Source organism: Aulonocara sp. 'chitande type north' Nkhata Bay, linkage group LG3, assembly GCF_057382095.1.
Source record: "Aulonocara sp. 'chitande type north' Nkhata Bay isolate Kocher_YH1m ecotype deep benthic linkage group LG3, A_spYH_male_GT1.1, whole genome shotgun sequence".
NCBI classification, from domain to species: domain Eukaryota; kingdom Metazoa; phylum Chordata; class Actinopteri; order Cichliformes; family Cichlidae; genus Aulonocara; species Aulonocara sp. 'chitande type north' Nkhata Bay.
Window position 1 is genome coordinate 51,387,256 of NC_141346.1, and position 15,734 is coordinate 51,402,989.

General features: G+C 42.7%; 1 protein-coding gene and 1 long non-coding RNA gene across 5 annotated transcripts in view; one reads left to right on the forward strand and one right to left on the reverse strand.

Annotated features, from left to right (window-relative positions):
- LOC147336086 (neuroligin-2-like) overlaps positions 1–15,734 on the reverse strand; it is a 244,893-nt gene that overhangs the window by 172,554 nt on the left and 56,605 nt on the right. Inside the window, exon 1 of one of the 4 annotated variants that reach the window (XM_086285149.1) lies at positions 576–2,224. The exons of the other annotated variants lie outside the window; for them this stretch is intronic. The gene's annotated coding sequence lies outside the window, so the exon portion shown is untranslated. Of the gene's footprint in view, positions 1–575; positions 2,225–15,734 lie in introns of those variants that run through there. 4 annotated transcript variants of the gene reach the window in all.
- Positions 920–15,734, forward strand: part of LOC147336088 (uncharacterized) — an 86,937-nt gene continuing 72,122 nt past the window's right edge. Inside the window, exons 1-2 of the long non-coding RNA XR_015127768.1 lie at positions 920–1,438; positions 1,528–1,653. This is a non-coding gene — a long non-coding RNA (uncharacterized LOC147336088). The remainder of the gene's footprint in view (positions 1,439–1,527; positions 1,654–15,734) is intronic.

Genomic DNA, 15,734 nt, shown 5'->3' on the forward strand with positions numbered 1-15,734 from the left:
CAGACAAACTTGAAAGGGAAACCAGTCAAATTCAAGTCAGCTACATATATATATATATATATATATATATATATATATATATATGTTTTGCTGTTTTCTGGGGAGACATGTGAAACTTTTCATTCCCACCTCACATGGTAACAACTTTAAGGACAAACATACTAGCGTGCAAGGTGAAGGTGCCGTACTTTCGACCTCACCAATCTCCCAGGTGAGATATCAGGCTTTATATGCAAGGCTCTACCACAAAGGAAATTATATAGATGTGGGTATGACAAGGAGAAAAATCTCCTCCAATGTGCTAATAAAGTGCAAAAAATGTCCAATAAGGCAAGAATCATTCTTACATTTAGCCTTTGGAGGAACTCTGGACTAAATTAGTCAACTAAACATGTCACGTGTGCAGACATGATAATATCCATGTTACATACTTTTACTTTTAGTTCACCCTGATCCAAAAACAGAACCTGAAACTAAAGCTTGTCATGCCATTTCCTGTTGGACCATCCAGGCTTGGGGTGTATTTATCTAGGCTGCATGTGAGTAGCTGGTGGAGGAAGTCTGGGACTGAATACCTGCAGCTCTGAATGACAGAATAAGGTTTGCTGATTTGGACTGGCAGCCGCAAACAGAGAGACTTGCGGCATCTCTTCAGCTACTGTGGGGTTCGCTGGCGAAACGAGCTCTTGCAAAAAGTTTCACTCTGTTCTCTGCCTGCCTTCCACGCCTCCCTCCGCTGTTGCTCGCTTCTCAGCCGACACTTTTCTCCCTCTTGGAATCCATCTCAGACAGTTTGTCTTTCCCCTCTTCACCGCCTCTGCCTTTCTCTCTCTTCTAATCTGTTCCCTCCCTTTCCCTCTGCCTCTTTTCTTCATCCCTCCTCCTCCTGCCGCTACTGTACTTCAATCCGTATGTGCGAGTCTGAGAGATGTTTGAGGTGTCTCGTCAGCGCAGCGGAGCACAGTGGGAAACTGAATGGCACTGCCGCCTCCCTCGTCTCGCTATCACTCGTCTCTCTTTCTATCTGTGCATCTGAGGAATCGGGAGCCTTTTGCCCCTCGGCGCCTGAGGAAATAATGAGGTGCCAACGGAGAGTCACAGCTCCACCGCTAAACAGCGAGTGCAAAAACCCAGCGAAGATTGTGGCACAAGGAAGACGAGGCCTGAGAAACTCGTTCCACTTGGTGCTCGGGGCTCGGGGGGCGAGATCACGCTCGATCCTTAGCAGCATGCCGCTGCGCAGTGCCAGCGGTGAGGCTGTGTGCCCGCCAACTCTTTTGTTTCCCTCAGAGTTGTTCCCACCTCCGGGATCCACGCTCCACTGTTCACGTGCAACAACTGGAGCAATTACAAGCGCAGCGATTGCACACGAGTGTCCGTGTGTGTTTGTAATTCGTTAAGCTCCGACATATCCACCCAGAGAGGGGAGGAGGAAAAAGTAGGTTATTCTGTTTTTCTTCTCCCTTCCTTCCCCCCAGTCTCCCAGTGTGGCTGCCTCTCACTCCTCCTTTTCCTTTCCCTCCTCAGTGAATAGGAGGATGATAAAAAATGAATAAGACACCGCGGCTTGTTTGATCCTCTCTTGCAACCCGTGCCGTAATTTGAAAGGGGTGGGAGAGGAGGACGAGGATGAGGATGAGGACGAGCATGGAGGTAAACCTGCTTTTTAAAAAGATGACACAAATTTTGCCTCCACCAGGCCTCGCCTGCATCTCGCTCGACATCCCTTTTAAAATGGTCTCGTGTCTTTTCTTCTTCTGTTTAAAAAAAAAATCTTTCCTTTGCAGCCAGCTTCCTTTGTTTGCCTTCTTTTTGGCCTGCGCTCGCTCTCTTCTGTCCCCATGGGTGCAGTTTTCAACAAGATATATTCCATGCTCAATACTCATCTACTTTTCTCCTAAATCTTGCTGCCTGTGTGTGTGTGTGTGTGTGTGTGTGTGTGTGTGTGTGTGTGTGTGTATTGTGAGTCCCTTTTTAGTGTGTGGGCAGACAGCAGCAGCCCTCTGACCACAAGGAGAGGACAAATCCCCTGCTCATAAACCCATAATCTTTATAGCTCCCGACATGAATAATTGCCCCTTCAGGCCAACAGTAGGCGCTACCAATGACTATAAAGTGTGCGTCTCATATTCAATTGCATAGTTTAAATTGACAACTTAATTTAACAGCTAAATCATTTAAAGTAAAACCTAAGATAAAGCAGTCATTCTAACCTCGGACCATATGCTGGTCTGAAAGACTTGAGACCAATGTAAGACCCGGCAGCGCTGCAGGCTCAGCTGTCGCTGCAAAAAAACAAAAGCAAGGCCGTGTGCTTTCCGAGACACCGACGCGAGCGACAGCAGCCACACGGAGCAGTTTGAAACGCCAAATGACACCACTGAAGTCGGGGAGTGATCCTGGATTATGGCCGCCAGCCGCTCAGAGGCTCTGTAATTAATTACAGCGGCCAATAATAATTAAAGCCGGGCACCGTCGAGCGGAATGCAGAAAAACTGGCGGTCGATCTGGTGTCTGTCTGCGGCCTCTGAGCCCCGTGGGCGCTTCCAGGCCACGCTAGCACCTGCTCACCAACTGCAGCAGCTAACAGATTTCAGTCTGTGTGTAGGGGTGTTGGCAGGGGAGTTGGGTGACACGGACTGTTAAGAAAGGGAGGGGAGAAGGGCACGGCACGCTCTGAAAGGGTGGCTGATTCACAACAATGTGCCGGCATGAGCCACTCAGACTTACTGGACTGTGGAGCTGCGATTCATCTGCTTTATTTAGATGTAGCTGCGGAGCTTAGCGGCCGAACGTGTGCGCGAACCGGTGTGTGTACTAACTGTGCGCACACGGGGGCTGGAATGTCGACTTTATTGTGCTGGCATGATGTGGTCTTAATTTACTTGTTCTTGCACAGAGAGCGTGCGAGTACACAAGCACACAACACACGCCGAGCAAACGCAATGCATTAAATATGAGTGTTCAAGCTGCGCATGCTGGCGTTTTAGGTACCCACAGAGATGTGTGTGCATGTGTGTGTGCTGCAGGGTAGAAATATCTTAAAGCAGACCTTATTTTCTGGGACACAGTAAATAAGGATTGTTGTGATATGTAAAGGGACTGGTTGCCCAACGATACTTTTGCATACAAATCCAACTCGAGTAGAACCCTAGAATAGTTTTCTGCTTTTAGTGGCTTGTTGGACAACATAATGCATTAATTTTTGTATTTATTATCTCTTGAGTATCTCGTCCATCTGAATATGAGATAAATTGATAGGTTACGATACCCTGCCTACACCTGCACACCCTTCTGTTTATTCTTGTTATTCCATCTGTACAGTTAATTATATGAAAGGCCCATTAGCTCAGCAGCACATCTGCCTGTAACCTGTAAACCTGTCACAGTGAGGCAGTATGTTTTTAAAGCATATTTGTATTTGTTATTTCTGAATGCTTGTAGGTGGTGGTTGTTGTTGTTTGTGCTCTCGCATCAGTTTTTTTGTGGGTTTTTTTGGGGAGGCTGATTATAATTGGTATTATTCAAACCGCAGTCGGGCAATCACCAATCAGAATACTGAAGATAAAAGTGTTTGTCCAAGTGTATTAATGGCACACCACTCAAATATAGAAGTTGTTGATATGAGTATTAAATGCACTTTGAGCAGACATGGGCTGAATCATCGATGGCTCACCACTCAGACTCAGACACGCTGCCTTGATGCCGGCGACCTCTACTTTGCATACAGAGGTCGTTAACTGAGTCTGAGATGTTTCCTGCAATCCGTGCAAATGAGATGTTCACTGTTGCCCCACTTTCCTCACCAGGAAATCCCACATGTGATTTGTTTACATCTGGTCCAAAAAACCTTTTAGCATCACTTGCCTACATTAGGAAGGACAGCCTGGCTTAGCCCCACCCCCCTGAAACCAAGCTCCCCCTGTCTATAAATGTACCTTTCACACCTCGTGCCAAACGGAGGCAATTGCCAAAATCTGCAGCACTAATCACACCACATTAAAACACTCTCCTTAACGCCTCCCCACTCTTTTGCCCGCCTCTCTTACTCTCTCTCCCTCTTTTTGCGTCTCGGTGGGCGATTTCCCTCACGTCCCACCCGTCGGGCCGAGCTCACCGGCATCTGGCAAGCTTGCTTGAAGGCACATGGAGCACTCGTTTGCATATCGCTCGCCTGATGTGCTCGCAGTCGCAAGGGTGTTCATTTGTTTGCCAAACTAGGAGTTTTATTTCCCGCTTTTCTCTTTTTTTGCATTAGAATTTGCTTTCAGTGGCAGTGGTGGAGCCAGAGAGAGGGGAAGAGAGAGGGCGACCTGGCCACGTTTGGAACATTTGGTTCGTGCTGTGAACACTATTGCGCAATAATGTAATTCAGATAGTGCTGGGCAGCATGGTCTTTCCTAACAAACACTGTCCGTGTGTGTGTGTGTGTGTGTGTGTGTGTGTGCGCATCTGCGTGAGCATTATGCCATCACCCCACCCACTCACATATGGCTACCTTCTGCTCCAAATATTTCAGCCAGGACTCGCTTCAGTGTCAGTATAAAGCCATAAATACATCTTAGAGCGTAAACAGTGTAGTTCCACTCACCGAGCATTTAACGAGGAATAACGTGTTTCCTAATATAAATAAACAAGAGACCAGAAATTGTTTTTTTTTCTATGTTTCTAGGGAACTGATTGATTAATGGAGAGAAAAACACAATTTAAAATTAATATATTCAAATAGAGGTGATCTCTTACCCTTGTTAGGCCTAAGTTTTGGAGTTTGGCCTGATTATATTGTATATATTAACCTTACAAACTGTATGGTGATAGCCCACCCATGGGGTCTTTGCCTGGCTGCCTGCCTGAGTAAGCACTGGGGATTTTTTTTAAATCTAATACATAAAACAAAAGCTGCAACTCTTAAAATGGCTAATGAATCCTATTAGCCTACTATTGCAGTTGACAGTCTTAATAACAGGTTTAAAAACCTATTATTAAGTTTGTTTGTTTGTTTTAAATGAATGAACAGGTACATCTCATAACACCGTGTGTCCGCTCAGCTGATATCTGGCGTTTCATAAATACAGATTACAGCAGGGAAAGTCATTCTTTGCCATATGTGAACAAGACTAACCTTGAGTTCTCGCGCCAGTTTGTACCATAAAGTGGGCAATAAACTCTATGATCTCTCTCTCTCCTCAGCGCTCTGCTGTTCTGTCTGTGCCACACAATTAGCATTTTAGCAGATTGATGGTGCTACATTACAGCCGAAGCCGCCAGGAATAACAAAATGTCAGATTACTCTGGTAATTGTTAGCACTATCAGCTGTTACACAAGTAACCTTTGGATATGATAATCAGGTTGAATTTTATACATTTTCAAATGACTGCAATATATATGTGAGTTTACATTAAAGCGGATCTACTATGCTCATTTCTAGGCTCTTTACTAAAGTAGCTGTGCATGATTCACAATTCGAAATAATCCTTATCCATCCTATAGTGAGCCTGGGTGCAGCTCCCCTGTTCGCTCACTGCTCGAAGCAAGTCGCCTTAGCTCTATTTAAGCTTACTGTCATCTGATTGGCTGCCCCTCATTTTTGCACATTTGAAACTACACCTGCCAGAGCTTGCCTCAGATGATCACATTAGAGATGACCCCTCAAGCCTTTACAGCCACTGAGCTGATTTCAGACTACAGCAATGTTAATATGTAATGGTATGTATATTTATATTACTTATCAGATGAATTAAAAGAAACCGTTTTTGTTTCTTGCTGTGAAAAAAACAAAGGCAAAAAGTGTTAAAGAGTTTTGTCCCAGACTGAGTTACCTCCTCGGTCATTTCTGAGCAGATTTTCTTCCATAATACGCATTTAAGTTCTGATAAAAACACATTTGAGCTTATTATTCTGGAAAACGATACATCTTTAACACAAATGAATGAGCTAGCTGGTGTAGCACTAACCGAGATAACAGGGATTAGCATGATATTCTGAGCAATGATTAAAGAAGCAGTTTTGGAGTGAAGCTGGACATGCATGATAAGTGCAGGCCATTAAAATTTAGATGCTTCAAGTCCTCAAAATGACTCAAAATTAATGTTATCATCAACAATATATATAGTACTACAATTTTACATTAAAAACAGACAATAGGAATTTCTTTCTCTCGTTTTCATCGGGCAATCTTTATCCATCCTTTATTTAAGCCCTCAATTACTCCAGCTCATTAATGAATGACAAGGCTTTAATTAGTAAGAAGCCTGCCTCGTATTAATCACTATCATCCTCAGCTCAGCTGTAGAAGTCCAAACATTTAATGCAGCATTACTGCTCAGCCATCAATCGTTCTTACACCATCACTGCAACGTTAAAGAAACGAACCACCCGAATCATGTTAAAGCAGACAAATCATTTTATATTCATGAGCCATGCGCTCAAGCTCCGCCCTGGATACGGCACGTATGCTTTCCCCCGCTACTCAGTTACACTACACGCAGACAGATGAACTAGAAAAAACACCGGCAGCATGCACACACAGCGAACCCAACTAAGGCCAACGTAATGACAGCGGGTGTTCGTTACTGTCAGCACAATCAAACCGTGTTGGGTAAAGCAGAAAAGTAGAAGCCTTTGCTTTTAATTAATTTGCTGTTTTATGTCATATTCCATTGATTTACATTATTATGATACTTTGTGTCTTTATGTATTGTATTACTTTTGCCTTGTCACACCACCACTCTTTTCACCTCCTTTCATCCACCCTTGAAAAAGTTTACATGACCACTTTGCACTTTTTAGCCCATTTTATATTTTCTTTATATGCAGACATAATACCTGCTTCATTTGACACACATACATTTTTTATTCCTATTAACTCAGAATATTTCTTATCAACCAAAATTTAAAAATACTCTTAGTCCACATATTCATTTCAGTACATTTGTTTGTGGTAGCACGTCATTTTGTTTAATATGAACTCAAAAAAGAGCCCAGAGAAGTAGCTTACTGTGGGAATTTACTGATGGGGGTTCAGATCAAATTCTTGATTTGAATTTTGCTGATCATACAGGGTGGGCCATTTATATGGATACACCGTAATAAAATGGGGTCATCTGAAGGCAATTGTCTATGGACCAGTTTCACAAAACTTAGCAAGCAGTTCGCTAACTGTAGCATGGGAGATGGGTGGTCTCGTAGGGTGTCTTGCATTGAAATCTGCTGCAATGACCCGGTTACTGCGTTCACCAGATATCAACACAATTTCGATCCACTCCTCACGTGTTAACCTCTTCGACATGTCAATGGCTGTGAACAAAGAGAAACTCGTGAATAACTCATGAAAGAATAAAGTTACGTTGAAACCAAGCACACCATTGTTTTTCTTGTGACATTACCAATAAGTTTGATATGTCACATGGCCCTCTTCCTAGTGAAAAAACAAAATTTGTATCCAAGATGGCCGACTTCTAAATGGCCACCATGGTCACCACCCATCTTGAGGAGTTTGCCCCCTCACATATACTAATGTGCCACAAACAGGACTTTAATATCACCAACCATTCCCATGTTATTACGGTGTTTCCATATAAATGGCCCACCCTGTACTGTGCTAAATCACTAAAAACAGAAGTAAATTGACAGAAACAGTACAGATCGATGTCTTTAGTTTATCATGCTTTGTCACTTAGAGCAGTTTGTAGCTTTTTGAAGCCCTCGGACGATGGATCAGACTCCTGATATCTTTCAAGATCATGCTTCCGCTCGTGGTCATTCAGTGGATGGCTTTTGTGGCGCATCAAAGTAGGATTACCAGAAGCATTTTGTGCTTTATGATTATCGGGGAACCTAGGTTACAAGTAATCATGCATTTGTGATTAGTCGCCATCACACCCCAATTAAAGCAACTGGATCATGAATAACTGGGTCCAATCCTATGCTGAGTATCAACCGTGTCCTGAGCCAATAAACAAGTGAAATGCCATTATTTTCTCTTTTGTGCTAGTTTACTATGAGTACAAAAGCACAAAATTATCAAAAGACTTGAAACTGGTAAACCACGTGAAAACAATTCAACTTCAAATCTTCTTCCATAACTACAGGTATAAAAACAAACATAAGCAAGACAAAAATCATATCAAATGTGAGTTTACAGGGTTGACTTGAATGTTTTTGATCTGCTGCCTTTTTAGGTTTTCTGCAAATTAGCTTACATTTGATCACCAGGAACGATTCTTTCAGTAAAATTCTCAACACAAAACGTGACCTTGAGAACTGTGGATTAATACAAGCAAATATTTTGACTCCATGATTTTGTTTCTGAACAATGCTACTGCATAAAAGGCAGATTTTTGGTACATAATGCAGGCCTGGTGTGCATGACTGTGACACCAGCAGCCAGGTCACCAGCAGGCTCTTGTGTGTGTTTCTGAGTGTTTAGTTAAAAGGCACCGTGTTTAACCAGGTCAAAGCTTTTACTTTATGTCTGGCTGTGACTGTGTGTTTAGTGCATGTTTAGTCCATGTGTGTGTGCGTGTCTCTGTGTGTGTCCACACAATGCAACTTGATGGACCAGCGCTGAGAATAATTAACTCTGGTGACCCGAGCACCACGGTGACGGGGCGACCGCTGTGCCTGTAACGCCTGTCAAAGAGGCTGGTCATCACACTCCTCAGGCGGAGCTTGATGAAGAACAGGCCTCACACACACACACACACACTAAAGCAGAAACACACATACAGAAATGGGTACAAACAGGCGAGCTACATGCTAAACATAGAGCTGTCATATATTAATTAACACATTTACCATCTCTATAGCCTGAACACACACACACCACGTCACAGCAGCAAAAATGGCTCCATAGGTCTCCTCACAGCAGCTATGTATACATGGGTATGTGTCACTTTAGTACACTTGGCACACACTCTTTCACACCACGTCGCAGCAACAGCACTGAAGTGCTAACACGCACACACACACACACACACACACACACAAACACACGGGCATATGGCAAGAAGCTGGCTGTTCGTTAGCACCCCTGACATCTCTGACAAATTGACTCCTTTATCCGAGTGGAAGTGTGCGGCAAGGTGGGGGGGACGGTGGTGGAGCTGACGTGGGGATGGATGCAGGGAGGCCGCGAGAAGGTGGATCATCTCATTCACACGGTGTGAAGGAGAGCAATATCATTCTGAGACGCACACACAGACACACAAACACACCTGTGACATCACCGGCATGCAAAAGACCTGTTTCGGTAATGACAAGCTAAGATGGAGGAAATGAAGGAAGAAGGAGGCGAGGGAATGAGGAGCGGTGGAGCTGATGGAGGGAGAGGAGGATGGAGGGCAGGGGCAAATGAAGGACAAGAGAAAGAAAGATGTCAGAGACGCTGACTTCAGAGGATGAGAGGAAGCGAAGGAGAGAGAGTGAATAGGCAGAGCGCTGAAGAAAAAGTAGACTGATAAAGAAGCCATTGAGAGGAGATTTAAGGGGGAGAGCAGCAGCAGCAGCAGGGATGTGCTGCAGGATGACTCCATCTTAACTCTGTTTACCGTGCTGTTTAGTTCTGAAAGAGAGTTCCCTCGCCTTTACTGAGCTGATATGAAGCCTCGTGATAGTTCATAGCATGAGGCACAAAAAAATATCCATCGGGCACTGATATGAGACAGTAAAGTAAAAGTTTTTAAGAAATGCTATGTTGAAGGATTTTATTTTCCCCTTTTTTCTATTTTATCAACACTTTGGAGCAAATGTGCTTTTATAGCCTATCCACCTTGTGACTGGTAGCACTTCATATTACAGCACAGCGATTACTAGTGGGGTAATAGTTAGAAAGCCAACACAGGAAGTGCCAAAACAGGTCACTTACCACAGACTCCAATATTAAAATGAATAGTTATACAGTTTTACAGTTTACAGCCTATTACACAAAATGGTTTTGGCCTCTATGAATAGCTGTACAGTGGACGATTTTTCCTTCTAAATTTTTGTATGTTGTAATTGGAAGCATGGCTACTTTGAGTGAAAGGTGCACAAACACAGCCGATAGCTGTCTGCTAGGCCTTAGCGCCGCTAATTTGTTAAACCTCTGGAAGTGTTTGTTTAAAAAGAAGAAAAAAAAAAGTGCTTCAGTTTTTTTGAGGTAATTATTTTATTAGTCTCTAATACACTAATAAGCATTCATGAACAAACGCACTTCCCTTGAACAGTTTATGAATCCAGCTTGCTACCCATGTTTGCTAGCATTAGCTGTTCAGCTAGCGCTACGACCTCTAAATGTGGTCATTTCTAACTAATGTGGCAACAACCAAAGCAAAATGCAGAGTATAAAACATACTGCATTGCCTCATTTGTTATTTTAAGACAAAGTTTAAATTATTCAAAAATAGCAGACGTAATAATACTCCCTAGCAATGTTGTAGCACAATGTGCTAACAGCACAATCGCAATATCCATCCAATTTTTGGATAAAGAGTCTAAGGAACAGTGTTCCCAACTCCTCAGTAAGGAAAAATCGCTATTGGCTGTCCTAAAAGTCGCCGAATTAGGCACTCTGGTGGACTTACAGTGTGTGTTTATAAGTAGTTTTAAACCTTGTGGTCCACAAAACAACATAACAGTAAAAGAAGAACTGATTGTTACAGTCAGTGCGGGAGCAGCGGCTTCGTTCATGCGTGATTCATTTGCAGTTTGGACGCATAGATGTGAACCTGTGAGCGCTTTGGCACGAGCGAGGTGCCCACGGCAGCACCCGCTGCTTGTTGAGAGTAAGAGGGATACGCGCTTTCACGTCAAAAAGTCGTCATAAATAAGTCTCCAATAACACCAGAAAAAGTCGCAAGACTTGTCGCTTTTTAGAAAAAGAGTCACTAAGGGGGTCTGAAAACTCGCTAAATATAGCGACAAAGTCGCGAAGTTGGCAACACTGCTAAGAAGCTTGGAAAGAAACGCGTCTGGAAATTTCCATTTCTAACCAGGTGATATTAATGGGGCAATAAGTTGATAATATATAGGTAATATGTTTTCTACCCCATTTAACAATGTTACTTCTTCTTTGAGCTGCGGGTCACTGCAGCTAGTAATCTGTATTCATCTTATCCTCTTCTGTCATACCAGCCTTTTGTACATCCTCCGTCACTCCATCCATGTGTTTTCTCTGTTGCCCTTTTCTTTTCCTACTATCTGCCATCTCCATCTTCAAAATCCTTTGTGCAGTATATCCACTATCACTCCTCTGCACATGCCCAACCCATGCCAGAATTGCCTCTCTAAACTACCGAGATGTAATATAAAGTTCTAACAAATTCTTTAAAAATGTATAAATGTAACCTAACTAATTAAATAAAATCTACATTGGAACTAAAAGTTTCGAAGTCAGTCGTGCAGGATCTTCTGATACGAACTTGCAGTAACAATCTAATTCTGATCTGTTTTGTCAGAACAGTAAAACAGCGTACGATACGTCAGTAAAATATTATGCATTCACACCAGATGAATGGTTTTAATATCACAAGAGTTTATGGCTGGAGGCACACATTATGGGGGAATAATCACTTCAAATAAAAGTTGCAATTCTTATTTTCTTCGGAATCAATTACCAGACTTTAATCATTATGAACCTTTGTTGCACAAAGTCATTCTTCAGTGCGGGAAAGCATATTTGGATTTCAAAGCTTAAAAAAGTAACACCACCTAATGGAGATTAAGTATTATTTAGATGTCTGGAAGCAAAGTTGGAGGGAAGCAGCTTTTTACAAAGAATGATGAAAGCAGCGCAAATCCTTCAACATATTCTCACTATCGTCTGATAACAAATGGACACTCGGACACAACTTTGTGATAGACGCCACATTTGAATGGACTGAAAATCTCTTCGATTATAATTGTTTTTATTATTTAGGGTTTAGTCACTGCCAATGCTATAGATATTCATTCATTTATGGACCAACTCCTCTTTCTATAAGTCATTTACCAAGCAGTTAATGAATTACAGGCTTATTTCATGAATAAAAAGCTACATAAGTTACTTTCTTCTTTTCCTTGTACTCTGGTTGACCTTCATCGAGACAGGTTTACATGAGTCAAAGCAACGTTTTATGTTGCAAGTCAGATGAAGAAAGAGAACAGAAAAGTAGTTCGATCAATGTGGACCCAATGGGCTAAATGATGGAGGCCCTGATCAAACATCATCATGTTTCTTGGAATATGGTATTCCCTCCAGTAGCTGATGTACTTCTGGTTGCTAAGCAGTAAATTAATCTCACATTTAAGTGATCCGGTGTGTTGGAAAGGCTTCCTCTACAGCTGCTGTTTTCAAATTCTTCCCACTTACTGTACACTGCACGAGCTCCGATTTCAACATGGACCTCAAAGAGAGCAAACATCTGCTTTTGTTTCAAAATGAGCCAAACCTGAGGTAAAGTCCACATTTTCAAAGCCTGAAATCAGCACGTCAGGTGAGGTGAGGATGCTTTTTTTCCCACCCAACATTCATCCAGTTGTGAACTGTGATTTAGTCCTGACGGTGAAGCTGCAGAGTTCTGCTGTCACATCCTGTTTCAGGGAAAACACTCAGAAGACACTGTCTTCAATCTTCCCTCAGCACCTGGACCACTCACCAGACTTTCTTTGCAACAACTTCACCCACTTCCCAAAAATCAAAATCAAGCTGTAGAATTGCTGTTTTGACACAGCGGAGGAGGTTCGGTGTCCATCACAGAGGCACACGCATAAAGAAACATAACTGGAATCAAGCTTCTTTTAAATCTAAAAATAAAAGCTGCGCTGAAAAAAGAAAATAGCAAGAGAACACGATCTTGACCAGAAGATTGGCCAATTTAAATCTGATAAGGCTTTTGATTTTTACGGACCTGTTCTCAGAACTTTCTGATCACACCTCTTATACTGTTGCTATAGTGGAGGCTCATATTAAACGGGGGCAAAGATTCAAAAATTGAGGTCAGCGTTAGTGCAGGTAACAGCTCTTTATAACATCACTGACAGCTGATATTCCTGATGTGGTCATCTCAGGCACGGCAGCGAGGGACAGCCAATCAGACAAAAGTTGGGTTAAATGGGGAGAAAGGCGGCTCAAACAGCTCCTTTGAGACAGCAGATTGACCGAGAGGCTGGACCACAGCCCAGTACAAGACGAATAAGGTTAGTTATTAACTGTTAATAAACTCTAATAGAATCCCAGAAAAGAAAAGGAAAAATACAGAGCAAGAAATAGGCATAATAGGTCTGATTTAAGGTAGGATCCGTATAGCTTGGAGCATGTGTGACAAACCCACCGTGTAATCTAAACTAGTGGTAGATAGCTCATTCTGGAATGAAATTGGCATGTCTGTGGGTTTGCTGATTATCTAATTTTCCCCTCATAATGGGCTCAGCTGTCTGCTCCTTCTCTTTGCGCTTCTTAATCTTAGTCTTGTTTGTAAAATAAGATATTCTTCGCAGCTCTGTGCTGATGACAGTAAATCTGAGGATTAAAAAACAACCTGAGGAAGAGACAGAGATAAATGAGACGCAGGAAATGGATGAGGAACAGGGCAGCCTCGCAACTCTTAACTAATTCCTTCGGTGGGGGGACAGCGCAGAGAGCGTGATTCATATCCGGGATTATGAAGAGAATGATGAATCTACTGCCGTTAGCATTGCATTGTCCTCGGCTAAGAGCAAGAGTATTCCCTACATCCAAACAAGCTGTAAAGTGTTTCGCAGTAACCGCAGCGCACGGTTTGAGTAAAAGATTAAAATGCAAAGATGCGACTCGTAGCGGTGCAGGCGCTCGGCAGCAAATTTCACTGTACCACCTCATTTAACTGAATAAATATATCATGGAGGGGAAGAAGGGGAAAACACTGTCAGCAGCAAATAAAAGGCACACGCATTTCCTTTTAATTACAGTCTTTACTGTGCTGCTTAACGTATGGCGGGCCTCACAAATGCAAACTGAGTTCTTTAGCGTGGATGTTTTTTCTGTGTAATTCTGTTGGTGATAAGTGGTGAAAACCTCCTCCAGTTTATCACCTCTAACTGCCCTCTAGTACGGCCTTGTAGCAGCAAAAAAAGATGATGCAATCATCAGTAAGACGATGATGTAAATTCCTCCCCTGTGCCCACAGCACACCTGAACATCATTCTGCTTCCCGCTCATATCCAATATACCAAAGCTACGACGACGTCTCGATTTCGGTATCAAATTCTTGATGAAAAAGCCGACCGAACTCGACCAGCGTACCTTTTGACATTTCCAATTTGTTTGGAGCTTTCCTCCCGCCTGCTCCGGGCCTCCTGAGGTGGCCCTCGGCTGTTTGGCAGTGGCTGGTGAGGAGCACGTGGCTGGCTGCAGAAGTGTTTGTGGCGGTTGCTTATTGCTGATGCTGTTTGATATCTTGGCTGGAGTCTTATCTGCTTGGTTGCTGCAGTTGCTCTGATATCTTGAAAGGCGGCTCAGTTTGGGAAGCTGTCAATGCCCGCTCCTCCTTGTCTCTCTTCCTATCTCTTGCCACCTTGCTCGCTCGATGCCTCGCTCGCCCTTTTTAATCAGCAAGATCAAAACAAGTGGGGCAGGAGTGTGATGGCAGCAGAATTGTAAATTTATAGATTTACAATTTCAGTTAAAAGCAACTGTAGACTCAACCATCTCAAAGTCATATAAAACTGTTGATGCGTCTCTCTGGAAAATCCGTCCCTGACTGTACATATGCACCAGGCAGGGGCATAAATCCAGTAAATAAGTGCTTAAATTTCTGGTGATAGTGCTTTTCCCAAAGCCGCCTGTTCACCGTGTTATCTTATCCTCCACAGCACGAACAGCTGTTGAGATACAACCTTATCCAGATTTGACTTTTTGAGCCTTTTGTTTGTGTAGTATCAGGGTTTGTGGTGCTGACTGACAAGCAGGGAGTGGAAGTGTTATAGGTTCTCATAAAAGGCTATTTCTACCTTCACCTTCTGAGTGTTTTCTATATGAGCAGATTTATTTTGTGGCGCTCCACGGATGGATGCCACATGCATCTGCATCACTGTTCAATCACGGCTTGCTGACAGCAACACTATCAACTGTAGGAAGCTGAAGGAAATATTGTGGTCAAGGTGCAAAGATTGGTTCTGTTCCAGTTTGCGCACCTATGTAATATTGACCAAACACTGCTAGTATCAACCTTGTTGACTGATATCAGTACAACGGCTGACAGGATGACATTTACTGATGTCAGTCAGATATTTATCTGTTTTGTATTGGCTAAATTAGAGCAGGGCGATATGACCAAAATTATTTATCACGATATACATTTGAAAATTTGCGATAACGATATAACTAACGATATAATTGACACTAAACAAGATACTTTACAACTCCACAACTTTATTCGTGCAAAAAAAAAATAAATCTATGTATTTTCACTTAAACAAGCAGCTGTTTTTTTATGTGCATTAAAGTTATATAAAAAGTTAACACTGCAAATGCAAATTCCTTGCTGACAGTTTAACCACTTTTGGTTAAACTGTCAGCAAGGAATTTGCATTTGCAGTGGAAATTGGCCGACATATCCTCAGCATAACCATGTATAATATCCACAAAGAGGTTATACACACATAATACGGTAATACTATGTTGAAGCACAGTACGTATCACTCCGCGAGGCTCCTGCCTACGATAGCCGTAACGCTCCGACAATCCATCAAGCGGTGTGGCTTCGTAGCTTAGCAAAGTCGTACTAAAACATTTGAC